This window comes from Podarcis muralis, chromosome 3 (genome assembly GCF_964188315.1).
Source record: "Podarcis muralis chromosome 3, rPodMur119.hap1.1, whole genome shotgun sequence".
Taxonomy (NCBI): domain Eukaryota; kingdom Metazoa; phylum Chordata; class Lepidosauria; order Squamata; family Lacertidae; genus Podarcis; species Podarcis muralis.
The window spans coordinates 75,152,460-75,168,435 of NC_135657.1; the positions used below are offsets into that span (position 1 = coordinate 75,152,460).

The window sequence follows — 15,976 nt, forward strand, 5'->3', positions numbered from 1 at the left end:
CAGCAGACTTGGGTGGCATGAATGTAGATTATTTCAATGGCGGCTTTAATGAAAAAATAAAATAAAATCCCCACATTTTATAAGGAAAAGATGGCAATAGCCACATAAAGAAGAACTCAACCAGAATGCCAAAGGCAACTTTTCATACAATCATTCGTACGAAAGGTCATTGGACTGCTATTGGTTATTTTGAGGGGGATTGGCAAAGAATTGGTCACGATAGTCTCTAAATGGCTTTGCGCAATTTCTCTAGATAAGAATGGCAGCACAAATCCTCTGCTGGGTCACAATCCAAGTTTCTCTTCAGGATATCCAAATACCATGGCATTCCCATGCAATAGTTAATTGCAATGAATTTGCTTTTAAATTTTACAGCAAATCCATCTCTTAGGTTTTCAGGGAGACAGAGTTTCCTTAGAAACAAGGAAAAAGTAGCTTATCAGCCAAGATTTGCAAAGAGAAATATGTGCACCTTCAATTAACACCTCATTTCCTTCACAAGTTCATTTATATTTATATGAGTCCGTGAAAGCAGACAGTTTGGTATGTGCACACAAGATGTGAGATGAACAGTATCTATGATATCATACTAACAGGGACTTAAACAATGTGTCCAGAGTCAGGAATTTGTGAAAGCAGTGCTGAAGCAATTTCTCATTGGGTAGCACATACTGTGAGAAGTCAGAGTAAAAACTGAGCAACACTAGTTCAGGCTTGGTATATAACATGAAAACTTGTTTCTATAACAATGTAGACTGAGTAAAATTGTGAGGAAGTGGGGGGGGGGGGGGACAGGACCAAACCGTTAAGCTGAAAATTCTGAGATGCAGAGCATTCTCTACATTTGAAATCCAAGGCCACTAAAAATGTCTGTCGGTGAGAGAGTTAGGTTTGCCTAGTGCTCAGCTTACTTTCTGGATGTGAGGTAAGAGTCCTGAGAGGTAGTTCAGTGCCTATTTACAATTGCAGACCTCACACCCAGTGAAGCTAGATGAATGTTTTTACTGCTGTACCTGTTTGACCGATTGCCAAGCCTGTTTTAATCATGTTAAGGTTGTTCATTATAATTATCTGTTTGAGTTTTTCTTGACTGCATTGTATGCTGCCTTGTTTGTTACTATGAAAAGATGGGGTATAAATGTTCCTGAGAGAGCACAAGAGGAGTTCATTGAACTTATTAACAGCGATGCAGCGAGAACTGATGCCAATTACAATCTCTACAATGCCAATTACAAAATTCTGGATCAAGTGTTTGCAGTCATATCCTGTTCTGTCTGAGACTGTGTTGCATCTTCTTCTTCCATTTCCAACAACATATCTTTGTGAAACAGGGTTTTCCAGCTTGTTGGTTATCATGTCTAAATACAGGCATAGACTTGTTGTGGAAGACGGTCTTTATTGTGCTCTTGCAAAGACTGCCCCAAGAATTTCTGATCTGGTGAGAAAGAAGCAATCTCAACCTTCGCACTGACGTTGGCTTTTTACGCATACTGTCGCAAAATGTAGCAATGTAGTTTACTCTTGTTATATATATAATGCTACACCATGCTTAAAGAAAAATTTCATTTATTTGTAATTAAAAATAAATATTTCACAATATATAATTACATATTGTTTTTGTGATTAATCACTATGCTGTAATCATGTTCAATTTGTAACAATGAAAATACATCCTGCATTATCAGATATTTACATTACGATTCCTAACAGTAGCAAAATTACAGTTATGAAGTAGCAACGAAAATAATTTTATGGTTGGGGGTCACCACAACATGAGGAACTGTATTAAAGGGTTGCGGCAATAGGAAGGTTGAGAACCACTGACCTAGAAGCTATTCTCAAGGGGGACAGTAGCTTTTCTTTTGAAAAAATTGCCAGAAGTTTTATAAATGTGGTATATTAAAAAAAAACATACTAAAAATATTTTATTTTTGCTGGGACACTTGCCTGGTGAAGTAACATTTCTGATCTGTCATTCTTTACATGAATGCTTCACTATTTCAACTCCAAGAATCTCACCTGCAGAATGACCCATTCCAAAATTCTGCAAAGTTCAATTAATTAAGAACAAGGAGGAGTTTGGGATTTGGCTCTGGATAAATGAAGACTTAACAGAAGATGTAGCTTTAATGACCTGGACAATATCCAGGAAGTCTGCAAAAGGCTAGCAAGCTACTCTGACAGTGAATATATTTGATAGGAAAGAGCATTCCGGCCAATTAAAGAACTGGGCCAGAAATAATGGTTTGTCACTGAATGTGTAACTGAGGCCAATTGGTCCAGATTAGCCAATGGGTTCTAATTTGTAAGTGAATTTAAAGGTCACTGTGAGCTGTCTTTAATAGGTAAAAGATAATGTTAAATTAATATGGAGGCAAAAGATTTTTCAAATGCTAGACATGGAGATAAAAATTAGATTTGCAAATCACACAAAATCATATGGAATGAACTAAGCAAATTGCTCTTATAGCTGAAGGTCATAACTTTAAAATGTCTGGATAAAGGTATGAATATCAATCCATTGTGAAGATGCAGGAAAGATCTCCTAGGAGTCACAAGTAAATGGCTTCCTAAAGGACTTCATAATTAAGGAATCGTGGGAAATATGTGGTATCATAGTATACATGTTCAGATTGGTTTACTTTAGCTAAGGGATTATTTAAGTTAGAAGAGGACATGGTTCAATGACCACTGGGCATACATTCTAAATGAATAAGGCTATTTTGACCCATTAGATGAGTGCTATCATTTCCCTTTTTTCTCCTCAAGAAAGATGGATTAATCCGAGAGAGAAACAGAATAATGAATTTTCACCTGGTGCTTTAAGAAATCCAAGAACACCAGAAGAGTCCTGCTGCATCAGACCAGAGTTCATCTAGTTCAGTATCCTGCTCCCAAAATTGACATGTCAGTTGCTTCCAGGAAGCCTGCAAGCAAGAGATGAAGGCAACCGCTCTCCTCGCTCTGCTATTTGTCATCAGCACCTGCTATTCAGAGATATACGGACCCTGAACATGGGGGTTAAATCTCTTGTTGACAACAGTAAGATTCTAAAAAGGCTGGATTTAGGGATGAGGGAGAAATTCAGTTTGCATTTGATGTAAACATACCTAAATTGAAATGAAACGATACAAGAACCGAAACACAGCCAGCCTTCAAAATTTGCAGTTCTCTGAATTTTCTCCAACCAAACAATGTGTACAAAAATACATATTGTCAGGGGACTGCCCTCGGGACAGGGGAGGGAGGCAAGGGGATACAGAGAGCCTCCAGCGCTTCTGAGGAGCAGCTCCTCGTCCAATGGTGGGGAAAGTCACACCTTCAGTGGAGCAGAGGGGGAAGGGGGGAGCCGAGCGACGGGAGGGCTCAAATATGCTACTGAGAGCCCAAGCGCCTCACCTAGCCCAGCTGGCCAGGAGGCAGACACACCGTTTCCGTAGCCCAGCTTGCGCAGGGGGTGAAACGTAAGGAAGGGAGGCGGAGATTTGGGGTGTCTAAGTTCTTATGTTAGGGGAGAAACCGGAAGGGGCCACTCCCAGAATCTGCAAGTGACTAAGACGGACAGGAACTTTGTGGTTCAGCACTGTAAATAGTGTGCACAAATAAAAACCTGAAAAAGACAGGTCGGAGTCCTGCCTGGTTACTCATGAGCAACCACCTCACCGCCTGACACATATGTTTGGGGAAAGTGTGCATTAAAACTAATATATTAGTGAAAATACAAAAATACATTGCTGGCAAAAATGTGCGGATTAGTTAAAATGGCATACAGATTTTGTTCATTAGGAGAAATTCACACTAACATGCGGGTGAATTTTTTGAAATTTAATATTGCTGCAGAAATATGGAGAACAGAATTTAAGAGTGGGCAAATGAGGAACAGGGGAGATCAGAAACTGACAGTTATTTCCATCCTTAGCTGGAGTATACCATATATTCAGGAAGGGTTTTGGAGAGGGTTATGGTCATTCTCAGTCCTAACTGATTCTCCTTTTTAAAAGCTTATTCTGTTTGCTAGCTTAACACAATGAAAGTTGGAAATGGCAAGAAATAGTTAGATGTGGGATCCTCTATTTCTTTTAAAATGTCCATCAGGCTGTAACACAAGTTCACAGTGAATGTGTCACTGAAAAGAAAGGTCGTCTTCTTCTTCTTCTTCTTCTTCTTCTTCTTCTTCTTCTTCTTCTTCTTCATCGCCACTCCACTTTCAAAGCTCTTCTATACATACATGCAGCTTGTCAAGTGCTTTAGGTTGCTGTGTTCATGTCCCAGCTAAGACCAAAGCCCTGTTTACATGTACTTGAAGGGGTGTGACAGTTGGCTCTACTCTGTTGCTTCTACACCAGGCTTCCTCAACCTTGGCCCTATAGATGTTTTTGGCCTACAACTCCCATGATCCCTAGCTAGAAGGACCAGTGGTCAGGGATGATGGGAACTGTAGTCTCAAAACATCTGGAGGGCCGAGATTGAGGAAGCCTCTTCTACACCATTCCCAACAACATCATCTACATCCATGTGACTGAAACAGATTATGCTTTCTTACTGAGCAATCTTCACAGGCAGGAAAGGGAGACCAGGAGCAACATGGGAACAACCATAGAGATGGCAGCAAATATGCTGCACCAAATCATGCATAAATCCGGCAAGAGTGGCAGGATCCAGTCTCTCTTTCTCCTGCCCACCATCCCCCCTCTCTCATTATTACTGAGACTGCAAATCATCAATAAACATTCATGTGAGAGCTAGTGTAACTATCTATATTAATATAGTTAGAAAATACCAGAATCCACAAGAAACTTAAGGAAGAGGAGGAGGAGGTAGGAATATGGTTGAAGGTGTGGAGTCCATTCACAGAAAAAATGCCACAGGTAAGGGTGAGATCAGAGTAATTTTCTATTCATGATCTCCCCCCTTTTTTAGCAGAGACGAGACCTGGGAAGAAAAATCCCTCTATTTTGGGGAGGGAATGACAATGATAATATATATAAACAATACATAAAATTTGTACCTTCTTAACTTAACTGACCTCTCCGTTTGGTGCTTTCTTCCTTTGCTGTGTCATTCACTGCATTTCCGCTTCTTTCATGAACTTGGCCTCGTTAAAAGCCATGCAACGAAACTAGCTACCATCATTATGTTCACTCAGACTGATAGTTGTGATAGCCAGCACTTACACTGTTCATAATAACTGCCACTTAGACATTGCAGGGCCCCTACTGGCACCATGGTGGGTTTGTGTATATGTGCCTGTGTTTCTCTCTCCCGTACTTTTGAAATTTACATGTCTTCAGAACAACTAAAATTCACAAGAACAAACTAATTAATGGATTGCAGTTTTGACAGCTACAAGAAGACAGATGAGAAAGTAACATGCTTCTGGCAGCGTGTTATCAATTGGGAGGCAACAGTGCATTGCCTCTATGTGGTACAGTGAGCTGGAACAGACACTGACAGATGACACAGTCCTTGACAGTGAAGTCTGTACAAGCTGACAGCTCCACTTGCAGTCAGTCAAGTCCACATTTTGCACTGGAAGTGAACCAACTTGATTTGCAGAATATGCTTTTCTTTATCTGCCTTTCTCAAGGCCTGCTTTAGGGAGAAGGATGCCATTTTTGAGGCATTTGCATTTAGCACTGGATCCCGGTATGCACTGCAGTATGTTAAATACACCCACTTAGCGCCGAGTCGCTGTGAAAGGACTCACAATGAAATGCAATTCATAAGCACTCCAGATTTTGTAAGGTAAGCCTTGATTTCATTTGTCACTTTGTTCCACTTTGGAAAATGAAGGGAAAGCCTTAACCCTTTCCACAACGGATGCTCTTTTATATAAGGGGGAGTAAAAAACAACAATGTTGTTTTGAAATCTAGCCCTGGTGCACAGCACTGGGATTATATATTCAGGGGATAAGTAACAGCATTGTGGTTTTTGAAAAACAGCCCTCGCCAAATCCCTGTCCAAATAAAAATATTTCTTCTTTCTGAAATTTATAAAACTATTTTCTCTCTTTTAAAAAGATCACTGTGGTATACAATAGATGAAATATAACAATAGCATAAAATACAACAGAAACAGTCAATGCCTGTTTAATACCTAGGGGACGAGTGTTTTATAAAGACAACGCTATAACCCTGAAGCTGCTACCTATGTGACCACAAGCATGCACCACTACTAAGAAGGTGTCATGGGCTGGCTGGAGGCCAAGGAGCCCCAAAGGAAGAAAGCTCAGAGCCTGGGATTGGTGGTAGGACAATGATGAGTGGTCAGAGGAAGAAGAGGGAGCAGACTGGGAGGAGGAGGAGGAGGAAGCTGAAGAGGTAACAAGGTTTAGTGAGCAAGAAGAGTCTGTGGCAGAGAGTAGTCCAGAAGCAGAGACAGAAGTGGAGAATGGGGTGGGGGGCAAGAGGCAGAGATGAGTCAGGATGCTGAAGAAGCCAGGGTTTCTCCTCCTGCTGCTGTGACCAGTCCCTCCCCACACCCAGAAGCAGAAGAGGTATGTAGAGGGAGGGAGCAAAGACAGGCACGGTGATGGAGCCTCATATTGCTTGGGAAGAACCTGGGGGAGGAGGAGACTTAGACAACGGCGGGAAGGCGGTGTCCTTCAGTCTCCACAACTGCTTCATAGGGGCAAGCTCTACTGAGACAATTTGCGGTGCTCACTAGGCCTGGTCTTCTGAGTCAACCTCTTTCTTCAAATAAAGAGTTAACTACACTGATGCCGTGTAATGTGCTGCTGCCCTGCTCCTGGCACCTGCTCCTGGCAGAAGTCTTCTTCTGTTGACTTCAGTGACTGAATGGGAAAAGGTGGTCTTTTATGTATCCTGGTCATGAGTTGTTTAGGACTTTATAACCTAGTAAAATAACCTCAAACTTGGCAAGTTCACATCTGTTTGTTGACTCGTGTATCACTTGCAAGAGAAGGAAAAAGCTGACCTCCTTCCTCCTTCATGAAACTGCAAACCTCTCGTGTTCTCTGCCAGTCTGGAGAAAACCTTCATAGTTCTAAATATGCAGTTTGAATATTACAACTAAGCATAATGTGTCAGTTCGGTCCCAGTATCTCCCATCAGTCACATACAAGGAATAGATGGATAGAGAATGGAAGCTATGCTGCTGCCCTCCCCTTTTAAAAAACGACAAGCTTTGTACTCTCATACAGGAGCTACCAAGAAAACACTGCATCTAAATATAAAATAAAGGTTTTGTTTTTTTAAAGGTTCATAAAAAAGGCAGGTCACAGCCATAGGAAAGGGGTAGCTATTCTGGTGTTTGGTATTTTAGAAAGATATTACTGTATGAAGTGCTCTTACACTGGCCTTCAGAGACTTCACAGAACCTCCCATTCATAAAATAGTGCAGTTGTGTACAGAGAAGTTGTGACAACCATCATTAACAATGTCACAATGTCTAATTCATGCCAGTGACACTTCCACCATGATGTTCCACAAAGTAGTCATGAGAGGAACAAATGCTTCCCCATCTGGGTGAAACTTTGCATTTTTTGATACAAAATGTTGCAGATTGATTTCTTTGAAGACGTGAAATGCCTGCAGTGCAAATGTAGCCTTGATGGAGAATGTGAGATCTGTGTGAAACAATAAGAAACGGGATGTAGAGCTTATGCAGAGCCAACTGGCACAGAGCGTAATGCATGTCTGCAAAGCATTTTGAGGATGAAACCACTTGCATTTGCTGGGACCTTGACACTACTGTTACAGCAGATGAATCTCAAGAGGTGTCCAGAGCACTGTCTAGTCCTGTTATGTTGGATAAGTTTCAGTTAATAAGGCTTGAGGATGAGGATGTGCTTGGATCAGTCAAGGTGACCACTTGCACTCTGGACTCTTGCCCCTCTTGGGTAATAGAAACCAGCAGGGAAGGGACAGCTGGCTAGGCCAGAGAGGTGATTAATGCCTCCTTGCAACAGTAGGTTGGTCCTTGCCTGCTTGAAGGAGGCAGTGGTAACACCACTCCTCAGAAAACCCTCCCTGGATTCGGAAAATCTAAGTAATCACTAGCAAGTGGCCAACCTCCCTTTCTTGAGCAAGTTTCTGGAGTGGGTGGTTGTGGACCAGATCCAGGTGCTCTTGAAGGAAACTGATTTTCTAGATCCATTTCAATAGGGGTTAAGGCCCAGTTTTGACACAGAAACTGTTTTGATCCACCTGTTTGATGACCTCTATTAGGAGAGATACAAGGGCTTTCTATACCATCAACCATGGTATCCTTCTGGAGTGGCTTTCTGAGTTGAGAGTGGGTGACACCATTTTGCGGTGGTTCTAGTCCTATTTGGGTGGTAGTTCCAGAGTGTGGTGCTTAGGAGCCTTCAATGTGGGGTTCCTCAGGGTTCAATTTTATCCCCCATGCATGTAACATCTACATGAAACTGCTGAGTGGGGTCATCTGGAGTTTTGGATTATGATGTCAGCAATATGCTGATGACACACAGCTCCTTTACATCTGTAGGTGTAGCAGTGGACATAGGCGCCGACTCCATGGGGCCTGAGGGGGCCCGAGCCCCCTCAAAAATTCGTTTGGGGGGGCTCTGCCCCCCAATACTTGTTTGTTCCCTCCCCTCTGCCCCTCCTCCAGCCTCCCACCCCTATGTGCCTCTTTGCTGGGCCGGTTCTCTGCCTGCCGTCCGGTGCGACGGGGGAAGGAGGTGGTTGATTCTGCTGCTGTTGGAAACTGGCCGGGATGGGGAAGGGGGGAGCTCCTTCCCTCCTCCGCATCCCTCCGTGTAATTCTAGCCTGCCCAAAGAGCGCTTGCACAATGCAGCCGCCGCCGCTTCACCCCGGGCCAAGTGCTGCTCGGCTCCCACACAACAGCGCTCTCCTTTTCCCACCGTGCCGGCCTGCGCAGTTGCAAAGCGGCATAAGTCGCTGCGCACTTCCCAAACTTTGCAGCCGCTGCTCCAAAAAGGCGTGCAACAAGGCAGCGCGGCCGTTGTGGAGGTGGATGCGCCGATGGGGCAGTCAGGCGCCCCACCACCACCAAAAAATTCCCCTCCTGCCCTGGATAGCCAGCAACCTCCCTCCCTCCCCTCCTGTCCACACACGAAAAGTGAAGCAGCAGCATCAGTTCCCTGGATCCACCGTAGTAGCAGGAAGCAGGTGCGTGCAAAAAAAGCGCAAAGCGCACAGTGGGCCCCCCCAATATTTTTTATAAGTCGGCGCCCCTGGCAGTGGATGTACTGGACCACTGTCTTTTCTTGGCAATGGACTAGATGAGAGCCAATAAACTGAAGCTCAATACAGATAAACTGAGACACGGTTAGTGGGTGGTTCCCTAAGCTGCTCACGCTGAGGTTACACTCCATTTGAAGAAGCGGTCTGCAGCTTGGGGGTCTTTCTGGGTCCATTATTGGTGTTTGAGACTCAGGTGGCCTTGGTGGCATGGAGTGCCTTCCATCAACTTAGGCTGTTGACTCAGCTGTGCCCCTATCTGGACACAAGCAAACATAATTCTCAATTGATGGTTTTGTACATATATTGTCTTTAAACCTGGGCACCTTTTGTCCTAAAGTTCAAGAAACGTGAACTGTCTCTACTTTAAATATTCTGGTGGATCTGTATGTCAAATTGAGAGTGTAAAGGAACACATCAGAGGTAGGATTCCATTGGTGTATATGGTCCAGGATCATTCAATGCACAGTGGTGTGCTCACAGCTTTTCTGTAGCAATGCTATGTGTTTAGGATGAGAATGGGAGGCAAAATAGGGTTCGGTCTCACTTGACACAGGGCCTTTGTTGAAATTAGTCAATGTACCCAGTTTACAAATGTAAAGCAGGAATCACACACACACACACACACACACACACACACACACACACCTGTTCTGAATGTTGCTCCAATCTTTTGCTTTCATTCAATAGGACCTCCTGAAACTAAATCAGAACACAGCTACAGGTCCTAGTGATGAGTATAATACAGGGTGAATTCCTCCCACGGACTCAAAATGGGGTGGGTGGGTTTTGAGTCCTACACCAGAAAAAACTGCCAATATAGTTAAATAGCTTTTGAAAAAAGAAAAAAAGAGGGGGAAGGAAGATTTGTTTTTATATAAATCATGTGAGTCGCTTACCTGCATACAGACACACAAAATTGATCAAGGTCACTCACTGAGCATGCAATTTGTAAACTCTGCCATGTAAGTTAAGAAGCTGAATCCCAATTCATGCGCGGGCACAATGAAATATTTATGAGGGTGAGCAGACAAATATTCATGTAGGGAACACATGGGGTATAGACTAATGTTGATATTCTGATTGTGTGTGTGTGTGTTTCTTATGGTCAGATTCTACTTGGGTTTTTCCACTTGGACTTATTTTAAATGGCTCATATTTATACGTAACAGCTTTATATTTATGTTCTGCCTGGTTTGCAGCTGAATTTAAAATGTCATCTTGAATTTTCAACACATGCTGATTGAGTCAGGTGGCAATCTTTCCCTAAGAAAATCCTATTCTGAGTAACACTAAGACTACTGAGAATGTTGTTCTAACTTTTTAATATGTAACACTGTGTTGAGTCGGTTCCCCCCTGCACCCCCCGTAGTGTGTACCCTAATATATTTCAATAACTTCACTGGTAATGTGGTTTATCAAGAGAATTTCAATGAATATCCTGCCCAGATTTTCTGCTCATGTTATGTGTGATGCTCCAGTAACTTTAATAGAGTTATGCATTTTTCACCCAATACTAGCGCTCTGGCCTTTGCTCCCTTCCTGATCCTTCAGATTACAGAGACTGAAATAAATCTGTGCCTCGCAGCACCATGTATCATGAAGCGAAGTGAGGCAAACAGTAGAAGAAGTAGCCCAAAAAAGAGTTGCGTTCTTTTGAATGTTGTATAGTTTTGTATAGCAACAAACCGAAATACATAGGCAGCCTGCTGTATGGATTTGTGCAGCAACAGCTACAGGGACTTCTTACCCAATTCAAGAAGGGCACAGATCTGATCAGCTCTCATAATCAGACCTTTCACCTGCTGCGAGTGTTTGCACTGATGCCATTCGCTGCTACATGTAGCGCTGGGGTCAAAGCTCAGTGGTAGATAAAGGGAACCGCCAATTGTGATGCTGTCTGTGAGGTAGAGGGAATGGCTGCAGTGGTTGGAAGGGAAGGCAGCACTTTCCACTGCCTCGGTGTCCTGTGCTCCTAGAGAGCTTCTTGGACATTGCTGGACTTGTGGGCAAAGCCTCACAGTAAGAGGCTGGGATTTCTGGCCATTGCATGGCGGTGTGTCAGATTTGTAGCCTTTTTCTGCACTGGTGAGCAGTGTGATCTGTGTTCTACCAACAACATATGGTAACCCAAGACTGGGGCTCATTGCTCTCTTGGATTTCTTTCACATCCTCCTGAGTAACCGGAGAATAGGCATGTTTTTCACCCTTATTGGACCTAACATTTCTACATCTCAGTAGTCATTTGCATATAATAACCCTCAAGACTTGGCTAGTGGGACAGAGCGGGAGGTAGAGAAGTAAGCCCCATGGATGATGAGTTTAGCCACTTGTCTGAATGCTATAAGCATAGGGACTGAACAATTTCCCCAGGGCTGGGAGATTCTTGTATTCAGCCTACTGGTAGGTCAGGGTAGGAGGTGCCCAGAAGATCTGGGGGGCTGTTGGAGAAGGGGCATGCCCTCAGACTAGCCAATGCCTCAGAAACCAATGCTTACATTTCACTGGTCACTTCCACATGAAACATTTAAAGCACAATTAACACACATGGCTTCCCCTAAAGAATCCTGGGGACAATCATTTCTCCCCACAATTCCCAGCACCCTGAACAAACTAAAGTTCCCTGGATTCTTTGGGGGAATAGTCAATGTATGGTGTGGATCTGCCCTCAGTGCATTGTTCCTACAATGGAAAGATGGGCTATATATAATTGAAATAATTAAATACAATTTCTCCTCTATGCTTCAGTTATTGGACTGAAACTTCAAATCCATTTAAAACCTAACAGGGAAGATACTATTGTGTTTTGTATGAATCAAGTGGCAGGCAAAATAAATACTCTCAATTTCCCCATTATTCTTAGGGATAACCCCCCCCCCCAAGATTGTGCCCTGAATTGCATTCAAAATATTGAATGCAACTTGAGGTTTTTGTAACAATTTGGGCTTAATGATCTCAAAATGTAGTTCATATAATAGTGTTCCATCATTCAAGAACAAGGTAAAGTGATGCAGTTCCTACTGACTTTGGCAATGGTGGGTTCAAAAGAGACATTTGCACAAATCCTTGAATCTTTGTTCCAGTTCATAAAGTTGGCCTGCCTCCATGTCTGCTCCAGACAGTGAGATCATACAGTTTATTGTCTGAACATCCTCCCACATTAATATTATGTTGTTCGTTCTCACTATAGTACTTGATCTACTATGAATTTTTAAGTGTTCTATGCATTAGCCACAACAGAGCATGTATATATTATGGACTGTAAAATAGCACATCAGCAAACTTGAGTGCTACTTAACCAAAGAAAGGTGGGAGAAGAAAATATAACCTACAGTGGTACCTCGGGTTAAGTACTTAATTCATTCCGGAGGTCCGCACTTAACCTGAAACTGTTCTTAACCTGAAGCACCACTTTAGCTAATGGGGCCTCCCATTGCCGCCATGCCGCCAGAGCACAATTTCTGTTCTCATCCTGAAGCAAAGTTCTTAACCTGAAGCACTATTTCTGGGTTAGCAGAGTCTGTAAACTGAAGCGTATGTAACCTGAAGCGTATGTAACCTGAGGTACCACTGTACTTATTTACCTAACTTCCTAGTGAATTTAGTGCTATAAGTTTGGGTTTTTAAGCTGGGTACCAGACCCTTCTAAACCCTGGATCCAGCAAGTGTCAGAATTAAATCAAGGCTTCTAATTCTTGGAATAGCCAGGCTAGCTTTCTGGTGAGGTGATAACTTAATGGGGATTAAGGGGCTCAGTGCTGGATGGCAAATGGATAGGGCCCCTTCCCTCCACAGATAAAGCCAGAGTTTAGAGTAGAAGGTTTGGGGGAGTGTTGTGACCTAGAGGTGGGGCAGCAAGTTGGAGAGAGAGTCACAGCAGCATTTGAAAGCAATGTTTGGTTTCTGTTTGAATCCAAGACTGCAGCTATGGGAGAAATAAGACACTTTTGGGGGTGCCAATGCTGTGAATCTATTCATTGTAGGCTCGGGTTGTAGATATGTGTAAACAAACCATAAAGCCATCACAGTCTCCTGTCCCTCCTTCCAAACACAAGCCTTGGATAAGCTCCTGGAGCCCCTGGAATCTGACACTGCTCAAAGATTGGGGTGGTGTGCAAGATAATGGTTGATATCTACAAATTATGTTAAAGAGCATTTAGATATTGGTCGGGGTTGGATAAATATTAGCAAGAAGACTTTTTGGTCATTTAGCATTCTATTTACATGTAAGTGGACACCGTTCTCTTTCTAAGCATTTGAAATAATGGAGATGCATTCAGAGGTCCAAAATCTACTTAGAAGCCCTTGAAACAAAGAAGTGGACTTTAACATATTGTGGCAGAATTGAACTGCATAACTACAAGGCAGTAAATGGTCTTAAGTGGAACATAAATAAATAAAGCCACAGCATACAGCTCATGTTGGTTTTTTGCTTAAGGGTGGATTTCACCTTGAGTGAACATTAAATACAAGCAAAGAAATTTAGGCAGCTGAACACACTTGAATACATCCTAGTTTCAGCAGATTCCAGCCAAACTCTCTCGACATTCTTTTTAAATCCAAACAGTATCCTCACAAACCCCTTGCAGGGCCCTGCTGGCATTTTACAGCACAATCATATGCATATTGGCTCGGAAGTAAGTTCTGGTGAGATCCATGAGGCTTACACTCAAGTAAGGCTGCAATCCTAATGCCATTTACCTAGGAGGTAGATCCATGGGACTTTCTTCTGAGTAGACCAGGCTAGGAGAATATCAAGATCCCCACTTTATTAGACAAAAACCTTATTCATCCAGTATCATGTTTTCCACATTGGCCAACCAGATATCTACGTGAGGCCCACAAGCAAGGCATGAATTGCCCCTAATATGACTTTGTCTCTAACTACTGTGAGGCACCACTTTAGGCATATCATCAGAGTGATGGGCCTGGCCATATAAACCAAGATGGCCAAACTCATGACAAAATAATCTGTACTGTTGAAGAAAGATTTGGGTACTATCATGCTAACCCTTGGGCTTAACGGCACCTTTGTCTTTCTTCAACCAGAATGGCATTCCCCAGAAGACTTGTGTGAGCTCAGTGACACTTACTTCCAAAGAAACATGCTAAGGATAAGATTTAGAGTATTTTCCTACCAGCTATTTTTCACACTGTAAGAGATGAACTATTAGCATCAGAGGGTGGTTTTGAAAGAAGTGGAATGGTTTCAAGGTGGGAAGAAAGAAGGCCAGGATTTCAGGTAGGATTCTTTCCCACACCTTCCTGGAGCTACTGGGGATTGAACCTGGGAACTTCTGCATGCAAAGGCAGGTGTTCTACCACTGAGCTACAGCCCTTCCCCAGTTACAGTAACTATGAAGAGTTGTATTCAAGGTGAATGTTCCATCAGTGCAAGGGTTTCTCCTTGTGCAGTGAAACATTCTCATCCTCCACCTGTGCAACCCTACACTTGTTCTGGGTATCCTCCCAACCATCTGGAGCAGATGTGAGGATGGTGTGGGGAAGGAAAGTAAGGGAAATAAAACAATAGGATCTTGCACCACATTGAAATAGAAGTGGTTGTTAATAATAAAGCTTTTTCTGTATATTCATTTAAGCAGTGTTCAGTATGGGGTGGTATGCCATACAGCTGCTTCTTAGGTGAATCTATAACCGTCCGACTTCTTTTCAAGCCTAGATAGCTGTGTCTGGCCTAACTATCTGCCTTGCTTCTTCCCATCTTGAAACCATTCCACTTCTTTCAAAACTACCCCAATTACTCCCCCCCCCAGCTCATTTTGGACACTGCATATAATTGTTTATTACTGTCTAGTACCTTTGAGGGGCTATGTAGAAAATTAAGCTTAGATCACATGCACCTCAAATTCATTTTTTATTGAGAGGGAACTGTAATTCAATGTAAACCATTTTGTCTTAGACAATATGTCAAATAATCCTTGACATGGCTAAAAACAGGCAATATAAGTTCTGCAAATATACATGAGCACTGTTTAGATATTTTGCACAGCAGCCTAATAACAAAAAACTTATTTTATTGTACATCCAGTGTTGACTCTTATCTGTACTCCCTTTGTGGCCTTTAAACTTCTCAGAAGAATTTTTTCCCCCACAATGAAAAGTAACCAAAAGGCCTTTCATTCATGAAAATATGAGAGGCATCTGAAAGTCTGGAATATGTAGGAGTAATGTCCTGTTGCTCTATTTTGCTTTTTGAAATATCCCATTTAACCCATTTTCCTACTGAATAGAAGGAAGCATGTCCAGAAAACCATGGAAGATGTGGAGCCATATTTTGAATGCCTGAACAACTAAGCACTGGATGTCAACGATTCAATGATAACTTTAGAGTTTAAGTTATTACACTAGGTGTAAGTTATTAAACACTAGGCAAACACATAGACTTGCTCACATTTTACTAATCTGATGTGTCATGTATTGCCCTGATACTGCATATTAAATAGACATGGGACAAGATGGGGATAGGCTGGGAGGGCTACTGAACATATACAATCAATGCTGACAGAAAAAAATGAATATCAGATACTGCAGAATATATCATTGCATCCCACTTTTTGTAAACATTAGTTGTGGTTTTATAATTATATATATATTAGGTAAAGGTAAAGGGACCCCTGACAGTTAGGTCCAGTCACGGACGACTCTGGGGTTGCGGCGCTCATCTCGCTATATTGGCCGAGGGAGCCGGAGTACAGCTTCCGGGTCATGTGGCCAGCATGACTAAGCCATTTCTGGAAAACCAGAGCAGTGCACAGAAACGGTGTT

The 15,976-nt window shown here is 42.6% G+C and overlaps 1 protein-coding gene across 1 annotated transcript in view; it reads left to right on the forward strand.

Annotated features, from left to right (window-relative positions):
* Positions 1 to 5,725: 5,725 nt before the first annotated feature.
* Positions 5,726 to 15,976, forward strand: part of FBXL4 (F-box and leucine rich repeat protein 4) — a 50,174-nt gene continuing 39,923 nt past the window's right edge. Inside the window, exon 1 of the mRNA XM_077926145.1 lies at positions 5,726 to 5,745. The gene's annotated coding sequence lies outside the window, so the exon portion shown is untranslated. The remainder of the gene's footprint in view (positions 5,746 to 15,976) is intronic.